This window comes from Salvelinus fontinalis, chromosome 2 (genome assembly GCF_029448725.1).
Source record: "Salvelinus fontinalis isolate EN_2023a chromosome 2, ASM2944872v1, whole genome shotgun sequence".
Classification (NCBI taxonomy): Eukaryota; Metazoa; Chordata; class Actinopteri; order Salmoniformes; family Salmonidae; genus Salvelinus; species Salvelinus fontinalis.
Window position 1 is genome coordinate 37,409,063 of NC_074666.1, and position 20,704 is coordinate 37,429,766.

A 20,704-nucleotide genomic window follows, 5' to 3' on the forward strand; every position below is an offset into this window, starting at 1 on the left:
GATGGAGGCTATGGAAACATATGTCTTCGAATCCCTGCGTCAGGGGTACATTCAGTCCTCCACTTCACCCGCCTCCTCGAGTTAATTTTTTGTGAAGAAGGAGGGAAGTCTACGTCCGTGTATTATCTATCGGGGTCTGAATCAGATCACTGTGAGGTATAGCTACCCGCTACCGCTCATAACTACAGCGATAGTCAATGCACGGGGCACGCTTCTTCACCAAACTAGATCTCAGGAGCACTTACAACCTGGTGCATATCCGAGACGGAGACGAGTGGAAGACGGCTTTTAGTACCACCTCTGGGCACTATGAGTACCTTGTCATGCCGTACGTGTTGATGAGTGCCCCATCAGTCTTCCAAGCCTTTGTAGACAAGATTTTCAGGGTGTAGTGGTGTATATTGATGACATTTTGATATACTCCGCTACACGCGCCAACCATGTGTCACTGGTGCGCAGAGTGCTTGGTCGCCTGTTGGAGCATGACGTATACGTCAAGGCTGAGAAATGCCTGTTCTTCCAACAGTCCGTCTCCTTCCTAGGGTATCGCATTTCCACTTCAGGGGTGGAGATGGAGAGTGACCGCATTGCAGCCGTGTGTAATTGGCCGACTCCCACTACGGTAAAGGAGGTGCAGCGGTTCTTAGGGTTTGCCAACTACTACCGGAGGTTTATCCTGGGTTTTGGTTAGGTGGCGGCTCCCATTACCTCACTGCTGAAGCGGGGCCCGGTGCGCTTGCAATGGTCAGCTGAGGCGGACAGGGCTTTTAATCACCTGAGGGCTCTGTTTACCTCGGCTCCCGTGTTGGCCCATCCGGATCCCTCTTTGGCGTTCATAGTGGAGGTGGACACGTCCAAGGCTGGGATAGGAGATGTGCTCTCTCAGCGCTCGGGTACGCCACCGAAGCTCCGCCCCTCTGCTTTCTTCTCGAAGAAGCTCAGCCCGGTGGAGCGAAACAATGATGTGGGGGACCGGGAGCTGTTGGCTGCCGTCAAGGCCTTGAAGGCGTGGAGACATTGGCTTGAGGGGGCTGACCACAGCAATCTGGAGTACATCCGGGCGGCAAGGAGACTGAACCCTCGCCAGGCAAGGTGGGTCATGTTTTTCACCCGTTTTGTATTTACCCTTTCCTACAGACCATGCTCTCAGAACGTTAAGGCAGACGCATTGTCCCGGCTGTATGACACAGAGGAGCAGCCCATGGATCCCACTCCTATACTCTCGGCCTCTTGCCTGGTGGCACCGGCAGTGTGGGAGCTGGATGCAGACATTGAGCAGGCGTTGCGTACAGAGCCCGCTCCCCTTCAGTGTCCGGCTGGGTGTCTGTACGTTCCGTCTGCTGTCCGCGACCAGCTAATCTATTGGGCCCATACGTCACCATCCTCTGGTCATCCTGGTATCGGGCGGAGGGTGTGCTGTCTTAGTGGGAAGTACTGGTGGCCCACTTTAGCTAAGGACGTGAGGGTCTATGTTACCTCCTGCTCGGTGTGCGCCAGTGCAAGGCTCCTAGACACCTGCCCAGAGGTAAGTTACAACCCTTAGCCGTTCCACAACAGCCATGGTCGCACCTGTCGGTGGATTTCCTGACTGATATTCCTCCTTCATAGGGTAACACCACGATCTTGGTCGTTGTGGATCGTTTTAATAAGTCCTGTCGTCTCCTCCCTTTGCCCGGTCTCCCTACGGCCCTGCAGACGGAGGCTCTATTTACACACGTCTTCCGGCACTACAGGCTGCCTGAGGATATAGTGTCTGATCGGGGTCCCCAGTTTACTTCGAGGGTCTGGGTCAGCCTTACCTCAGGTTTTCACCCCAAGAGTAACGGGCAGGTGGAGAGAGTTAACCAGGATGTGGGTAGGTTTAACCACTAACCTTTCTCCCTTCCCGTGTGTATTGGGGCATCAGAGTCAGACCAAGGATCCTGCGGTGGACGACTGGTTCCGGCGCGCGGAGGAGACATGGGACGCTGCCCATGGCCATCTTCAGCGCGCCGTACTGCGCCAGAAATTTGGTGCAGACTGTCACTGCAGTGAGACCCCGGTGTTCGCACCGGGGGACCGGGTCTGGCTCTCGACCCGAAACCTGCCCCTCCGCCTGCCCTGTCGGAAGCTGGGTCTGCGGTTTGTGGGGCCATTTAAAGTCCTGAGGAGAGTGAACGAGGTAGGTTACAGCTTCCCCCCAATTACCGCATTAACCCCTCATTATGTTTGAAGGAAAGAGGGGGAGGCTTGCAAGCCGGAGAACACCATCCCAACCGTGAAGCACGGGGGGTGGCAGCATCATGTTGTGGGGGTGCTTTGCTGCAGGAGGGACTGGTGCACTTCACAAAATAGATGGCATCATAAGATAGGGAAATTGGGGATATATTGAAGCAACATCTCAAGACATCAGTCAGGAAGTTAAAGCTTGGTCGCAAATGGGTCTTCCAAATGGACAATGACCCCAAGCATACTTCCAAAGTTGTGGCAAAATGGCTTAAGGACAACAAAGTCAAGGTATTGGAGTGGCCATCACAAAGCCCGGACCTCAATCCTATTGAAAATTTGTGAGCAGAACTGAAAAAGCATGTGGGAGCAAGGAGGCCTACCTACCTGACTCAGTTACACCAGCTCTGTCAGGAGGAATGGGCCAAAATTCACCCAAATTGTTGTGGGAAGCTTGTGGAAGGCTACCAAAAACGTTTTTCCCAAGTTAAACAATTTAAAGGCAATGTTAACAAATACTAATTGCTTGTATGTGAACTTCTGATTGATTGAGAATGTGAAGAAATTAATAATTCTGTCTACTATTATTCTGACATTTCAAAATCTTAAAATAAATTGAATTTAACCTGATGAGGACAGAGGGCGCTGTTTTCACTTTGGGGGGAAAACGTGCCCAATTTAACCTGATGAGGATAGAGGGCGCTATTTACACTTTGGGGGGAAAACGTGCACAATTTAAACGGCCTCGTACTCTATTCTTGCTCGTACAATATGCATATTATTATTACTATTGGATAGAAAACACTCTCTAGTTTCTAAAACCGTTTTGAATTTTGTCTGTGAGTAAAACAGAACTCATTTGGCAGCACACTTTCTGACCAGGAAGTGGAAAGTCTGAAAATTATGCTCTGTTCAAGGGCCTGCCTATAATGGGCATGATACGTATGAGTATACATGCACGTCATACACCTTCCCCTAGATGTCAAGAGGAAGTGAGAGAAGAAATGAAGTGTTTATCTTGGTCTGAGGTGGAATAAATCCTCTTGGCACGACGAGTCATCCATTTCCTGTTTTCTGGAAAGCGCGAAGATGGAGCTGGAATTGCCTTCTGAAAAGCTGTCGTTATAGGCGACTACTATCTCCGGCTTTGATTTTATTTGATACATGTCACAATATCATCGTAAACTATGTTTTTTCAATATAGTTTTATTCGATTATTGAAATGTTTTCGGGACGTTAGGCGTGTTGCGTTGTCTGTGTTTGTTGACGATGGAAAGCTTTGCGCCACTTGGCCAGTGTGCTTGCTAATTCAAGATGGAAAAACAATGTTCTAAATCCAAACAACGACTGTTCTGGACAAAGGACCCCTTGTACAACATTCTGATGGAAGATCACCAAAAGTAGGACCCATTTTGTGATGCTATTTCATATATCTGTCGAACTGTGTACTAGTAGTTTTGCGCCCAGGTTTTGGCCACTCTCTCGCTATAACATAAGCCTTATGTCGTAATGAAGATATTTTTAGAATTCTAACACTGCGATTGCATTAAGAACTAGTGTATCTATCATTTCCTATACAACATGTATTTTTTGTAATGTTTATGAATAGCTATTTGGTCAGAATAGGTGAGAGTCTAATAGAAATATCCGCACATTCTGGGAAAAAGAAGCTACGTTAGTATAATGGATAACCACAGATTTCAGCTCTAAATATGCACATTTTTGAACAAAACATAAGTGTATGTATAACCTGATGTTATAGGACTGTCATCTGAGGAAGGTTTATGAAGGTTAGTGAAAATGAATATCTTTTGCTGGTTTATTCGCTAATGCTAACGTGCCTATTGCTATCGCTAACGTGCCTTGATGAATGAATGCGGTAGTGTGGTAGGCTATTGTAGTAAGCTAATATAACGCTATATTGTGTTTTCTCTGTAAAACACTTAAAAAATCTGAAATATTGGCTGGATTCACAAGATGCTTGTCTTTCATTTGCTGTACACGATTCATTTTTCAGAAATGTTTTATGATGAGTATTTAGGTATTCCACGTTGGTCTCTATAATTACTCTGGCTGCTTCGGTGCTATTTTTGACGGTAGCTGTGATGGTAGCTGCAATGTAAAACTGATTTATACCTCAAATATGCACATTTTTCGAACAAAACATAGATTTATTGTATAACATGTTATACGACTGTCATCTGATGAAGTTGTTTCTTGGTTAGTTTGGTTGGTTCTTGGTTAGTTAGGTTGGCTTTGTGCATGCTACCTGTGCTGTGAAAAATGTCTGTCCTTCTTTGTATTTGGTGGTGAGCTAACATAAATATACGTGCTGTTTTTGCTGTAAAACATTTAAAAAATCTGACATTTTGGCTGGATTCACAAGATGTGTACCTTTCATTTGCTGTATTGGACTTGTTAATGTGTGAAAGTTAAATATTTCTAAAAAATATATTTTGAATTTCACGCTCTGCCTTTTCAGTGGAATGTGGGAGGAGTTCCGCTGGCGGAACGCCAGAGTCAGACAGGATAACTGACCTAAGATGGGGAATTTTTACTAGGATTAAATGTCAGGAATTGTGAAAATTTAACCTCTCTTGGGTAGGGGGCAGTATTTTCACGTCCAGATGAAAAGCGTGCCCAGAGTAAACTGCCTGCTACTCAGGCCCAGATCCTAAGATATGCATAGAAAACACTGATGTTTCTAAAACTGTTTGAATGATGTCTGTGAGTATAACAGAACTCATATGGCAGGCAAAAACCTTACCAGGAAGTGGGAAATCTGAGGTTTGTAGTTTTTCAACTCTTTGCTTATCCAAGATACAGTGGAAATGGGGTCATGTTGCACTTCCTAAGGCTTCCATTAGATCTCAACAGTCTTTAGAACCTTGTTTGAGGTTTCTACTGTGAAGGTGGGGCAAATGAGAAGGGATTGCGTAAGTTTCTCCCAGAGTGCCACGAGCTGACAATGCACGTTCATTTGAGAGAGTTAGCTTGCGTTCCATTGAATTTCTGAAGACAAAGGAATTCTCCGGTTGGAACATTATTGAAGATTTATGTTAAAAACATTCTACAGATTGATTCTATACATCGTTTGACATGTTTCTACGGACTGTAAGGGAAGTTTTTGACTTTTCGTCTGCAACTAGTGATCGCGCATCATGAATTTTGATTACTGGGCTAAAAACAAGGAGTTATTTGGACATAAATGATGGACTTCATCGAACAACACAAACATTTATTGTCGAACTGGGATTCCTGTGAGTGCATTCTGATGAAGATCATCAAAGGTAAGTGAAGATTTATAATGCTATTCTGACATCTGTTGACTACACAACATGGCGGATATCTCTTTGGGTTGTGTTGTTCTCTGGGCGCTGTACTCAGATTATTGCATGGTGTGCTTTTCCGAAATCTGACACAGCAGTTGCAAATCGGACACTGTGGCTGGATTTACAACAAGTGTATCTTTAAAATGGTGTAAAATACTGGTATGTTTGAGGAATTTTAATTATGGGATTTCTGTTGTTTTGAATTTGGCGCCCTGCAGTTTCACTGGCTGTTGACGAGGTGAGACGCTACCGTTCCACATACCCAGAGAGGTTAAATGTATTTGGCTAAGGTGTATGTAAACTTCCAACTTCAACTGTACATATTAGATGAGTAATGCAAGATATGTAAACAATATTATGAAAGTGACATTAATAAAGTTACTATTGATACATTTGTTAGAGTGGCCAATGATTTCAAGTCTGTATGTAGCCTGTAGCCTTTCTGTGTTAGTGATGGCTGTTTAACAGTCTGATGGCCTTAAGATAGCTTCTATTTTTTAGTCTCTCGGTCCCAGCTTTGATGCACCTGTACTGGCCTCTCCTTCTGGATGGTAGCGGGATGAACAGGCAGTGGCTCGAGTGGGTGTTGTCATTGATGATATTTTTTACCTTCCTGTGACATCGGGTGCTGTAAGTGTGCTGGAGGGCAGGTAGTTTGCGTCTGGTAATGCGTTGTGCAGACCGCACCACCCACTGGAGAGCCCTGCGGTTGTGGGTGGTTGCTCCCTCTGCTGTTTCCTGAAGACCATGATCATCTCCTTTGTTTTGTTGACGTTGAGTGAGAGGTTGTTTTCCTGACACCACACTCCGAGTGCCCTCACCTCCTCCCTATAGGCTGTCTCGTCGTTGGTGATCAAGCCTACTACTGTTGTGTCATCTGCAAACTTGATGATCGAGTTGGAGGCGTGCATGGCCACGCAGTCATGGGTGACCAGGGAGTACAGGAAGGGTCTCAGCACTCACCCTTGTGGGGCCCCAGTGTTGAGTATCAGTGAAGTGGAGATGTTGTTTCCTACTTTCACTACCTGGGTGCAGCCCGTCAGGAAGTCCAGGACCCAATAGCACAGGGTGGGGTTGCAACCCAGGGCCTCAAGCTTAATGATGAGCTTGGAGGGTACTATGGTGTTGAATGCTGAGCTGTAGTCAATGAACAGCATTATTACATAGGCATTCCTCTTGTCCAGATGGGGTAGGGCAGTGTGCAGTGTGATGGCGATTGCATCGTCTGTGGACATTTTGGGGCGATATGCAAATTGCAGTGGGTCTAGGGTGACTGGTAAAGTGGAGGTGACATGATCCTTGACTAGTCTCTCAAAGCACTTCATGATGACAGAAGTGAGTGCTAGGGGGCGATAGTCATTTAGTTCAGTTACCTTTGCTTTCTTGGGTACAGGAACAATGGTGGACATCTTGAACCAAGTGGGGAAAGCAGACTGGGATAGGGAGTGATTGAATATGTCCATAAACACTCCAGCCAGCCGGTCAGCGCATGCTCTGAGGATGCTACTAGGGATGCTGAAGGGCCGGCAGCCTTGCGAGGGTTAACACGCTTAAATGTCTTGCTCACGTCGGCCATGGTAGAAGGAGAGCCCACAGTCCTTTGTAGCGGGCCGCGTCGGTTATCTTCAAATCGGACGAAGAAGGTGCTTAGCTTGTCCGGAAGCAAGACGTCAATGTCTGCGACGTGGCTGGTTTTCCCTTTGTTGTCCCTGATTGTCTGTAGACCCTGCCACATATGGCTCATGTCTGAGCCGTTGAATTGTGACTCCACTTTGTTTCTGTAGTGATGTTTTGCCTGTTTGATAACTATACTGTTTGTATTCGGCCATATCTGTCACCTTTTCATGGTTAAATGCGGTGGTTCGCGCTTTCAGTTTTGCGCTAATGCTGCCATCTATCCACGGATTCTGGTTTGGGTAGTTTTTATAGTCAAAGTGGGTACATCTCTTATACACTTCCTGATGAATTCAGTAACTTCATCCGTGTATTCGTCGATGTTTATTCTCAGAGGTTACCCAGAACATATCCAAGTCTGCGCGATCAAAACAATCTTGAAGCGTGGATTCCGATTGGTCAGACCATCGTTGAATAGACCTTAGCACAGGTACTTCCTGTTTGAGTTTCTGCCTATAGGAAGGGAGGAGCAAAATGGAGTCGTGATCAGATTTACCAAAAGGAGGGCGGGGGAGGGCCTTGTATGCATCGCGGTTAGAGTAGCGGTGATCCAGTGTTTTGCCAGCCCGGGTACTACAATCAATATCCTGATTGAATTTTGTTCTCAAATTTTCTTAGTTAAAATCCCCAGCTACAATAAATGCAGCCTCAGGATATATGGTTTTCTGTTTTCATATATATGGAGTCCAGTGAAGTTTCTTGAGGGGGAATATACATGTCTGTGACAATAACCGACTAGAATTCTCTTGGTAGATAATATAGTCGACATTTGATTGTGAGGAATTCTTGGTCAGGTGAACAAAAGGACTTGAGTTGCTGTATGTTGTTACAATTACACCATGAGTCGTTAATCATGAAACATACACCTCACCCTTTTTCTTCCTGGAGAGATGTTTATCGATGCATGATTGTGTTTCTATCTCCTACCTTTGTATAGGCTCTGAGATTTAATAGGCTATTATTATGTCATGATCCTGTTGCACAGCAATGCTGTAGCCTACCGGTCTGTTTACTTCCGATTATGGTTGCTATTGAATTTATTTATTTCACCTTTATTTAACCAGGTAGGCCAGTTGAGAACAAGTTCTCACTTACAACTGCGTCCTGGCCAACAAATGAATGAGCAATGGATAAATGGTAGCCTAATATTTGTTGTTTAGCGGAAATAAACCAGTCATGTCAGAAAAGGAGACTGTCACATCTGCTCTCGCTCTCCCTCTCTGGCGCTCGAGGGCGCCAGAAAGCCCATCATTACGCGCATCAGTGCTTCATTGGACTCACCTGGACTCCATCACTTATTGATTGCCTCCCCTGTATCTGTCTATTCCTCAATTTCTTCCCCGTGTCAGCAATAATGTTGTGTCCTTTGTTTCCTGTCTCTTTATTCATTAAATATCCACTCCCTGTACTTGCTTCTCGTCTGTCCTTACAGAGAGAAATGATTTAGGCCTATAATAAAAGTAAAATAAATATGGTGACAGGTGACATGCTGCTTACTATGCCATATTCTTACTAACGACAAATGCATCCTTTTGTAATGAACACGAGAGGAGACCGAGAGCTGGTTTCAAGTGCAGGGCGCAGCAGGTGTTTACTGCAAAGGACCACAGGATGTCCTTTGCAGAGGTAGGGGGTCCTCTGCCCCTGGACCGACAGGCAGAAGGTCATACACAGGGGTCCAAAAAGGGTGGCAGGGAAAAGGCTAGTAACGTAGTCCGGGAGATCAGGCAATAGGTTGATAACAGGAAATCCAATAGGCTAAAGTACAGGCAGGGAATAGGCAAAAGGCGTCATTAGTGAGACAGGCAAAAGCTATCATACAAGGGAGGAGTAAATCACGGGGAAAACCAAGACTCCGAAAGACGTGTGTCACAAAACAAAAAACTGAACTATATAGTGTGATAATGACATACAGGTGTGTGAACAGGTGATTGGGATCTGGAGATTGAGCTGCTTTCAGGGGATCTAGATGTTTGAGGGTGTGAGTTGGAGGCAGACGTTACACTATTTTATCATTAGGCTACCATTATTATAACTCCCGTGCATCAAACACCTCAATTTCCCCAACATAACCATATTTGCTTGCAATACAGTTGATCAACCACTAGAAGTTGTACATATGCATGGTTTGAGATTTGGGTGGAGATATGCACACTTTCCCGTGAAGTTAATCATTTATAAATACCAACCTTTTTATGGAAACTTGTGCACACAAGGTTTTTAGTCTTTTTTGTGTGACTTTGATAAATGAGGCCCCAGGTCACAAAGTCAGGAAAAACTACTTGAGAGTTAGGTGAGAGTAACATTTAAATATCGGTCTCCCACCAGTACTCTTTGGAGAGTCACCTGCCTGGAGCGAGAGGCACAGATGCTTGGCTTGGCTGACCACTGGCAGCACACAGGCAGGGGGCAGAGTAGCCTTCACACCCCTGTGGGGACAACCACAGAGCGGAGAGATGGCGGGCGTGGGGGATTTGTCTGGTAGACAAAGGTGAGTTGTCGACAATGAACACAGAGAGAGCACAAAGTACTGTCTGTACCCTGTCAATGTCTCTTTGGTCAGACATCTGCTATGACAGGATGAGAGGAGAATAAACTATGACAGCAGTGTTGGCTTGTGTGATAGGATAAGATTGGGCAGAGGTTTTTTGTAAGTGGTTATTGATTATTTTTGTAACAGAAAAGCACTGTGCATTAATGTAGTTGACGTATATTATCGTGTTCCTTCTGTTCCATTATGGTTAACAATGCATATAGGGAGGAATTACGACTTGAGTCGTAATTGGAATGTAATTCCCTTTTTATGCACTTTTCTCTCTATGCGTATTCTGAATTTAAGCATGAGATTCACCCGCTATCCGTTTGGGTGGAGATCGAATAAATTAAGGTGAGGTGGAGGTGCGTCTACAGATACGCCATATTCTTACTTTGACTAAATATCCTAATAATTGCGCCACCTTGTGAGCAAACCATTAATAAATTCTAGCGAACCGACCGGTTCCAAGTGGAGACGCATCTACTTTATTTTTTCTGATAGAAATAACACCATTCTCTATGCACTGTAATTTACAACTTAATAAGAGAGATTGATAAGAGCTAGTAAAGTTTAGGAAATGCTGTGCCATTATGCAAAACTTAAATTGTACATTATCATTCTGTTTTATTACATTGTTTTGTTTACCTTTATTTGCTTCCTCTGTAAACGCCATCACGGCCATTTGGTTGTTGCTGAAGATATTTAATACCAGTTGATAATATAAAAAATAGAGATGCAGGCTAATTAAATCGTTATGGAGCAGAGCGCAGACCAAACCATAACAGTTTGAACCCGACGCATGGTGCAATACTTGGCCATGGCAGGCAATAGACGAGGGTATAGCATTATTCTCCATATTATAATTCCATGTACACTAATCTTCCAACATTACCATGGGTTGAAGAACTGAATGTGCCAATTGTTTTAAATTTAAATATAACCTTTTATTTAAATAGGCAAGTCAGTTAAGAACACATTCTTATTTACAATGACGGCCTATCCAGGCCAAACCCTAACCTGGACAATCTTGGGCCAATTGTTTGCCGCCCTAAGGGACTCCTAATCACAGCCGGTTATGATGCAGCCTGGATTCGAACCAGGGTCTGTAGTGACGCCTCTAGCACCACTGGGATTAAACCACCATTTTCTTTGTTTTGTGCGTAAAGGCTCTGCAAGCAGTTTTTTTTCCTAAACCTAATCTACAAGATCAGAGTTTTTTTTTTTTATCTACCAATTGTTGCTGAAACAGAGATGAAAATGCATTTGTACTGAACAAAAATATAAACGCTACATGCAACAATTTCAAAGATTTTACTGAGTTACAGTTCATAGAAGAAAATCAGTCAATTTAAATAAATGCATTAGGCCCTAATCTATGGATTTCACATGACTGGGCAGAGGCGAAGCTAAAAACGACGTTGGAGGCGTCTTATAATAGAGAAATTAACATTAAATTATCTGGCAACAGCTCTGGTGGACATTCCTGCAGTCAGCAGGCCAATTGCATGCTCCCTCAAAACTAGCATTGTGTTGTTGGACAAAACTGAACATTTTAGAATGGCTTTTTTATTGGCCCCAGCATCTGTGTAATGATCATGCTGTTTAATCAGCTTCTTGATATGCCACACCTGTCAGGCGGATGGATTATCTTGGCAAAGTAGAAGTGCTCAATAACAGGGATGTAAAAAAAATGTGTTCCCCAAATTTAAGAGAAATAAGCGTTTTGTGTGTCTGAAATTTCTGGGATCTTTTATTTCAGCTCATGAAACATGGGACCTATACTTTACATGTTTTGTTTATATTTTTGTTCAGTATATTTGGATGGCTTTCTTTCATTTATGCTTAATATTCTGAAATCGTTCTCTTGAAACATCTGTAGAAAAATTCGAACTAAAAGGTACACCGTATTTAAAGGGATGGCTTAAGATAAATGTACTGAAAACCCTATTGAATGAATACTTAGCAGTTTAATTAAATGTATATAGTCCACAAGATGGCCACTCCTGCAGAGGGACTGAATAAGGTAGGCCTAAATTCCAAAACCTGAGAAATGCATAGGAAAGTGGTAAATTCATAAGTCTGAATCGGCATAATGTTGCACCACTGACAGCAATGAAATGTTATAATGTGCCAGATACAGTATGTGCCAAAGATAACTTTGTAAATATTATTTAGTCTGTCAATTATAAAAGTCTATCGTGAAATAAATTGACACAGTACAAATTACATTTTTACCAGATTATTATTATTATTTTTTTTTTTCTCGATTGATCTGATCCGACACTGAGAAATGTGATATTCTTATGCCACGGCACTTACTATCTCACCAATACTCTCTTTTTCGCTACAGTATATTTTTTACCCACCCCATCTTTGCAAGCTTGGTTCCCAACCAGAGTTAAAGTTCGCACTCAGCAAGCAGTACACACTGCTTGCTGAGTGAGCCATTTATTGCCTTTAAAATCCTCCATTTTGATATAGATTGAGATTCATCAGGCTTCATTCAGTCTGTGAATATGAACCCAATGAGACGTGCCATTATCAGCATTCACATGAGACATCGTCGGAGAACGAATGGGATATTTCTCAGAATTTCCACCAGGAGACTGACCATGAAGGGAGGCAGAAAAGAGATTTGTCACCGGGAAGCCTGGTTTAATGTTCCGGCTAAACTGTTACAAAATAGATGTTGACACAAAAGTGGCAGATTCTAAAAACTGACATGACTGTGGGGATTTGGTGGAACAATCCCTGAGGATCTCCATAAGTAAATGTGACACGAGGCAATACATCAGAGACCCTTCCAGATAATGGGGGGATTGTCAGAGAGGAGCGATAGCTACCCAGAACCCCTCAGCTCTCCTTCCAGGTGAGACAGCCAGGCTGGCTGGGCTTAGCTGGATACAGCCATGGCTCTGAGATATGCTCAGGGGCAGGTTCTAGGTTAAGTTAACAGTTGATGGTTGACAAGTGAAAGTAAGGTAAAGGCTGAAACTATGTTTGGTTCATTGGTTCTATGATTAGATTTGGGGAAAATCATGTGACCATTTGCAGAATGTGTTTTGGGGAAAACAGGTGTGTAATATGGTTTAGGTTCTCATCAGGAATAAGGGCAAGTAGTAATAGGGTGTTAGTGACTCTCTCAAGCAAATAATAATGCAAGGATAGAGAGAGAGAAGTGAATGAGTGGTTATGTGAAACATAGAGAAGGGGGGAGAGAGAGAGAAGGGAAAGAGAGCAAGTGAGAGAAGTTGACAGCACTCTTCAATCGTATTATTTCAGTTAATCTCCAACCTTGCCGGCTCTTTTCCCTCGCTCCCCAATTTCTGTTGTTTACAGTACACACTGCATTTCCAGAAATGTTCCATCTAATTGCTTTTTTGTGAAATGCATTTCCTCCTCCTGCTTTGCATGGCAAGCCGTCCTTGATTAGTTGGCTAATTAGTTTCTAAGCAATTACCTGCCTCACTGCTCTGTGATGGTCTCTCATATTTTTGAACACAGACCAAATACGAAGAAGAAACAACATGTTTGACATGTGATGTGTCCTCCCCTTCGTTTTACTTTAATTTTACAGTCTAATTGATCAACGAAATGAAATGGCCACTCGACTGCAAGTTTTTGTTTATTAATTGAAGAAGAACAAACTCCACACTGGGTCGTACCATGTGTGAGGACGAGGTTGAATGGATGACATGTTCAGTATTTGTCTCTTCCTCCCTTGGCTTGGAAAGAGGTATCCATCTGGAAGCCAAGAAAGGCCTAGTCAGCCACCTATTTGCTAGTGTTTTTAATACTGTGTGAAGACATTAGGGAGCATAATGTGGATTGATATTTGAAAAGCATGATGTATATCAATATACCAATACAGAAGGCTTCCCCACGGTAGAGTGGTCACATGCTCCTCAGGCCTCCATGAGCTGGAGACATGCAAACATACTTACTACATAGAGAGATTCATTAATTCATTAAATGATACTCCACTCGCATTACTGAAGCACTTTGCCCCCTATAGATTAATGTATAGATAATGATGATGAGGGTATGGAATCAGCAGTTTTGGGGAGTAGTTCCACTACTTGTAACTCAACTACTAATTAAACTACATGTTGCAATAGCTTGGTGGTAGTTTAATGCAATCGCTGGGTTAAATTTTTAAAATTAACGTAACTGCGCAATACAGCGTGCGATAAACCAAGGCTACACTGCAAATAATGGCGTCTTATGCATTTCATTTTTTTCAACAGAACAATGAATTATCAGCATAAAGACTGCTTACTATTAGCTGAGCTTCCATCAGAATCTTGGGCAAGGTGTCCTTTCTTCAGAACAATCGTCTTTTGGCTGAAAGATGTCCTCTTGTCCTGTCGAATTAGCCGCTAACGTTAGCCACCCACTGGAGAGGTGTCCAACTCGTGAACGCGCATCACAAAGAAATCCAGGAAAATCGCAATAAACTGCTATAAACTGCTAGAAGTCGGTTTAAATTAACTACCTTATGATGTCTTTAACACCTATAACGAATAAAAACATGACCGGAGATATAGAACTACTAAAACAAAAGCGTTTGCAGGACGCCATTGTGATGTCTTCTTGCGCCAGGCGCACCGTTGAAAAGGACGGTACTTCCGTTCCACGGTCTTATATATGGTCCCAGATTGCGCAATCTACTCCATTCAAATTCTCACCGCTTACTGACATCTAGAGGAAGGCATATGCAGTGCATGTAGCCCCATAGCTTACATTGCGACTTATAAACTGACCCCAGAACAGGGACCTCGATTTCTGAAATCCTACTCCCTGACAATAAATGTGCTGCAGAATGAGTTCTGTTTCACTCAGAGAAATAATTCAAACGGTTTTAGAAACTAGAGAGTGTTTTCTATCCAATAGTAATAATAATATGCATATTGTACGAGCAAGAATTGAGTACGATTTCCCCCAGAGTGTAAATAGCGCCCCCTATCATCATCAGGTTAATGAGGCTCCTCCCACGTCTTTATCACTCAGAGTTAACGGAAATGAACTCAACACATTCGAGTAACAACACTGTGATGAAAAAAACACTTAATTTATTCACCACATGTTGTAATGATGGGGCGGTGAGTCAGAAGCAGGTGAAACATTTTAATTAAAAAATAAAACCAAGAACACGACCCTGACATAAGGCAGTGCGCCGATACACAAGAACAATACCAACTGGTGAGTGAACCTGGGAGAGTGACATATAAAGGGGAGGAAATGATGAAGGTAATGGAGTCCAGGTGCGCGTAATGATGAATCCCAGGCCCGGTTGTTAGTACAACGTCGTACCCCGGAGGGGAGGAGCAGGAGCAGATGTGACACATGTGGTGCCAATTTCAATCCCACTGGTGTTAACCCTACTAGAATCTACACTCAGATATAACACTCACAACACTTTTTAGCTTAACACTGAGATTTTAATACTTGCAAATTTGCTGTGTATCATTATACAGGGTGTATTGACATGATCTCATTTTACCGATTGCGCATCTCTGCCATTAACCTCTAACGAGTATCTACCCCGGATCCGGGAGCACCCCCCCCCCCCACACTGATTAGCATCGCTAGCATAGCGTCACAATTAAATAGTAGCATCTAAATATCATTAAATCACAAGTCCAAGACACCTAATGAAAGATACACATCTTGTGAATAAAGCCACCATTTCAGATTTTTAAAATGTTTTACAGGGAAGACACAATATGTAAATCTATTAGCTAAACACGTTAGCAAAAATCACCATTTTTCTTTGTCCACCATTTTCTCTCAACACCAGTAGCTATAACCAATTCGGCTAAACTAAGATATTGATAGCCACTAACCAAGAAAAAACCTCATCAGATGACAGTCTGATAACATATTTATGGTATAGGATAGGTTTTGTTAGAAAAATGTGCATATTTCAGGTATAAATCATAGTTTGCCATTGCAGCCAGCATCACAAATCTCACCAAAGCTCCTAGAATTACTACAGACAGCAACGTGTATTACCAATTTACTCATCATAAAACATTTCTTAAAAATACACAGCACATAGCAATGGACAGACACAGATCTTGTGAATTCAGACAACATTTCAGATTTTCTAAGTGTTTTACGGCGAAAACACAATAAATCGTTATATTAGCATACCACATACGCAAACGTTACCCGAGCACTGATTCTAGCCAAAGAGAGCGATATCGTATCATCGCCAAAATATATTAATTTTTTCACTAACCTTCTCAGAATTCTTCAGATGACACTCCTGTAACATCATATTACAACATACATATACAGTTTGTTCGAAAATGTGCATATTTAGCCATAAAAAAACGTGGTTATACAATGAAAATAGTAGCAAAACAAGCCTGGAAATGTCGGTCGCCATCTTTGAGTGATCTAGTTTAATCAATAGCTAATCATATACTTGACAAAAAAATACAGGGTTGACAGGAATCGAAAGACAAATTAGTTCTTAATGCAATCGCTGATTTACATTTTTTAAATTATCCTTACTTTTCAATACAGGTTGCGCCATGCGAAGCTATACAAAACAAAATGGCGGCGTAAGCGTTTAACATTTTTCGACAGAAACACGATTTATCATCATAAATTGTTCTTACTGTGAGCTGTTCTTCCATCAGAATCTTGGGCAAAGAATCCTTTCTTGGGTCTAATCTTCTTTTGGTCGAAAGATGTCCACTTGTCCGTCGAAATGCCCACTAACGTACGACCGGGACCCCGAAATGTGCCCAGCGCGTCAAAGTGCACAACAAAGAAATGCCTCAAAATCGCACTAAAAGGATATAAATTGCTATACAACGGTTCAAATTAACTACCTTATGATGCTGTTAACACCTATAACGGGTAAAAACATGACCGGAGAAATATTACTGGCTAAACTAACGCTTGGAAGGAGGCGAGTCCGATGTCCTTCGCGCGCAAGGCGCAGGCAGCAAAGGGAAGCTACTTCCGCTATTTGGTGTCTTATAGAGAAACTGATTGCGCAATCGACACCATTCAAAGCGTCATCACGCACTGACATCCAGGGGGAGACATAAGCAGTGTCTGTTTCTCCATAGCATTTACAGTGAGCTTTAAACTGACTCCAGATCAGTGGCCAAAATGTTTGAAATCTGACTCCCTATCATGAAAAGTGCTGTAGATTGAGTTCTGTTTCACTCAGAGACAATATTCCAACGGCTATAGAAACTAGAGAGTGTTTTCTATCCAATAATAGTAATAATATGCATATTGTACGAGCAAGAATTGAGTAGGAAGCCGTTTAATCTGTAATGCAAATTATGCTAATGAGAAAACAGCACCCCCTATAGTCGCAAGAAGTTAATGGAAGCATAACTCTCTTACTTAAACTTTTGCATTAAACATCTGAACTTAGCAAAAGTGCTTTCGGTGGCAAGACAGGACTTATGAGGGCACTCACAACTCAGGTCAACCATCTGATCGTTTTTCATTAGCATTTTCCCACCAATAGCTTATTATTTATATTAGGTGCCTGCAGTGCATAAATGCATATAGGAAATGACATGTAGGCCTGCGCAGGCCCCATGCTAGGAGATATTAATTTATTCTACCATTACAGGAGCACAGAGCACCTAACTGACACCGTACACAGCCACACTATCCACTCTCAGCTAGGATTTTAATGAGCACAATAGCTGGGAATTAGTTTCAATAGAACTCTCGCCGAATGAGAGTTTTCTTTTTTAAAGCAGAGAGCCCTCATTGAACTCTTTTTTTGATGAATCACCCTAGCTGTGTTCGGCTCTCACATGTAAGTCTTTAGAATTAGGATGTTCCTATTAAGGCTATGTGATAAATCACAGTTAAATTGTGGTCAATAAATATGCTTTAGGGTTTGGCCACACATAAACATGTTCTTAGAAGGGACTAACAGTTCAAATGAAAGTCATACTGTTCTTGAGTTAGTTTAAAGATGTGACTTAATTGATATGGATGGTTTTATAATACCAGGCGAGCTCTGAATGTCATCCTGTACTCAAGTTTGTAGATATTGCACTGTGTGTTATACCTCCTCCCTCTAGCAGGATATGTGTCAAGATTCCCTTGGTGAGTACAGTAGGAAATGCCACTGCAATCTCATAGACATGTTAAACATCCCATAAACCGCTGACCTTTCAAAAAGGGATTGCTTGATATTTGCAGTGGCAAGTAAACTGTAATTGTGCTGTAGGCAATGAGGCAAAATCAATAAGTATAAGGATATATAGACCAACAACCTTGAGGCTAAAAGTGATAAACGTGGGATACACACTAAAGGAAACGTATCCCATAATATTGGATATATATGTCATCTGTTCCACAATATTATCAAGTTTATGCCCTCCCATTTCCTTTCAAACTATACACACATTTAAATAGTATTATGATGAACCAAACTGGTTGAAAGGACAAATTCTACATTCAGTTTTGAAAGATCACTGACCATAAACTTCTGAACATGCCAATACATTTTGGTAATTGCAGTACAACATCGACTCTCAGGAGTAAAATTCCAGCTCTTTAGAGAGGTTTATGCAACATACGTTTCCTAGCTCTTGCATAATGGGAGTCAGGCTCCCTGGGGTGAGGAATACTGGATCTGTCTCCCTTCATCGCCTGTGAACATCTGTTGGACTTGACCTTCCGCCTTTGATCAAAGAGGCTTCTTTTGTCTCTTATTAACATCAAATGATGAACATTCCTTTTTTACTCTGCCCTTTATCTTCTGCTCCAGATACGCAGCGGAAATTCCTAACCTCTCCTGCTTTGTATTCAGAGGGGCTTGTATAAATGATTATGAGGCTGGCACTGTTGGAGGGGTACAGAGGTGTAATACAGTGTTCACAGGACATTGTGCCATAGACCTGTTCTAGTGGACCCTTGTCATCCACAGAGGATGGAGTTTGTCTACTTAAGGGGAATGAATGAATAAACACATGAAGAGCACATTGTTCCCGATGGCATTATGCAGTATAGTCTGTGGACCCAATAGGTCCCCAGACGATGCAATCGCTATCCCACTGCACACTGCCCTATCCCATCTGGACAAGAGAAGCACCTACAGTTGAAGTCGGAAGTTTACATACACTTAGGTTGGAGTTATTAAAACTCGTTTTTCAACAACTCCACACATTTCTTGTTAACAAACTATAGTTTTGGAAAGTCGGTTAGGACATCTACTGTAAAGGCTCTCGTTGGTGGTAGAAAGAGTACACCAAAGCGCAGTGTGGAAAGTGTTCATGATTTTATTAAAAAAAACACTCAAACAAAATAACAAAATCGAAAACGCACAGTTCTGTCAGACAACAGTAACTAAACAGAAAACAAGATCCAACAACCTAATGGTGGGAAAAAGGGCTGCCAAGTATGATCCCCAATCAGAGACAACGATAGACAGCTGCCTCTGATTGGGAACCACACTCGGCCAAAAACAAAGAAACAGAAAACATAGAATTTCCCACCCGAGTCACACCCTGACCTAACCAAACATAGAGAATAATAAGAATCTCTAAGGTCAGGGCGTGACATCTACTTTATGCATGACACGTAATTTTTCCAACAATTGTTTACAGCCAGATTATTTCACTAATAATTCACTGTATCACTATTCCAGTGGGTCAGAAGTTTACATACACTAAGTTGACTTTGCCTTTAAACAGCTTGGAAAATTCCATTAAATTATGTCATGGCTTTAGAAGCTTCTGATAGGCTAATTGACATCATTTGAGTCAATTGGAGGTGTACCTGTGGATGTATTTCAAGGCCTACCTTCAAACTCAGTGCGTCTTTGCTTGACATCATTGGAAAATCAAAAGAAATCAGCCAAGAGGTCTACAAAATTGCAGATGCACATGGTGACAAATATCATACTTTTTGGAGAAATGTCTTCTGGTCTGATGAAACAAAAATAGAACTGTTTGGCCATAATGACCATCGTTATGTTTGGAGAAGAAAGGGGGAGGCTTGCAAGCCGAAGAACACCATCCCAACTGTGAAGCACGGGGTGGCAGCATCATGTTGTGGGGGGGCTTTGCTGCAGGAGGGACTGGTGCACTTCACAAAATAGGATCATAAGGTAGGAAAATTATGTGGATATATTGAAGCAACATCTCAAGACATCAGTCAGGATGTTAAAGCTTGGTCGCAAATGTGTCTTCCAAATGGACAATGACCCAAAGTTGTGGCAAAATGGACAACAAAGTCAACAAAGTCAACAAAGTCAAAAGGACAACAAAGTCAAGGTATTGGAGTGGCCCTCACAAAGCCCTGACCTCAGTCCTATAGAAAATTTGTGGGCAGCACTGAAAAAGCGTGTGCGAGCAAGGAGGCCTACAAACCTGACTCGGTTACACCAGCTCTGTCAGGAGGCATGGGCCAAAATTCACCCAACTTATTGTGGGAAACTTGTGGAAGGCAATTTAAAGGCAATGCTTTTAAATTGTGGAAGTTAAACAATTTAAAGGCAATGCTACCAAATAGTAATTGAGTGAATGTGATGAAAGAAATAAAAGCTGAAATAAATCGTTCTCTCTACTATTATTCTGACATTTCACATTCTTAAAATAAAGTGGTGATCCTAACTGACCTAACACAGGGAATTTTTACTCTGATTAAATGTCAGGAAATTTGAAATACTGAGATTAAATGTATTTAGTTAAGATGTATGTAAACTTCCGACTTCAACTGTATGTAAGAATGTGGTTAATTGACTACAGCTCAGCATTCAACACCATAGTACCCTCCAAGCTCATCATTAAGCTTGAGGCCCTGGGTCTCAACCCCACCCTGTGCAGTTGGGTCCTGGACTTGCTGACGGGCCGCCCCCCAGGTGGTTAAGGTAGGAAAAAAAAGTCTCGACTTCACTGATCTTCAACACTGGGGCCCCACAAGGGTGCGTGCCCTGACCCCTCCTGTACTCCCTGTTCAC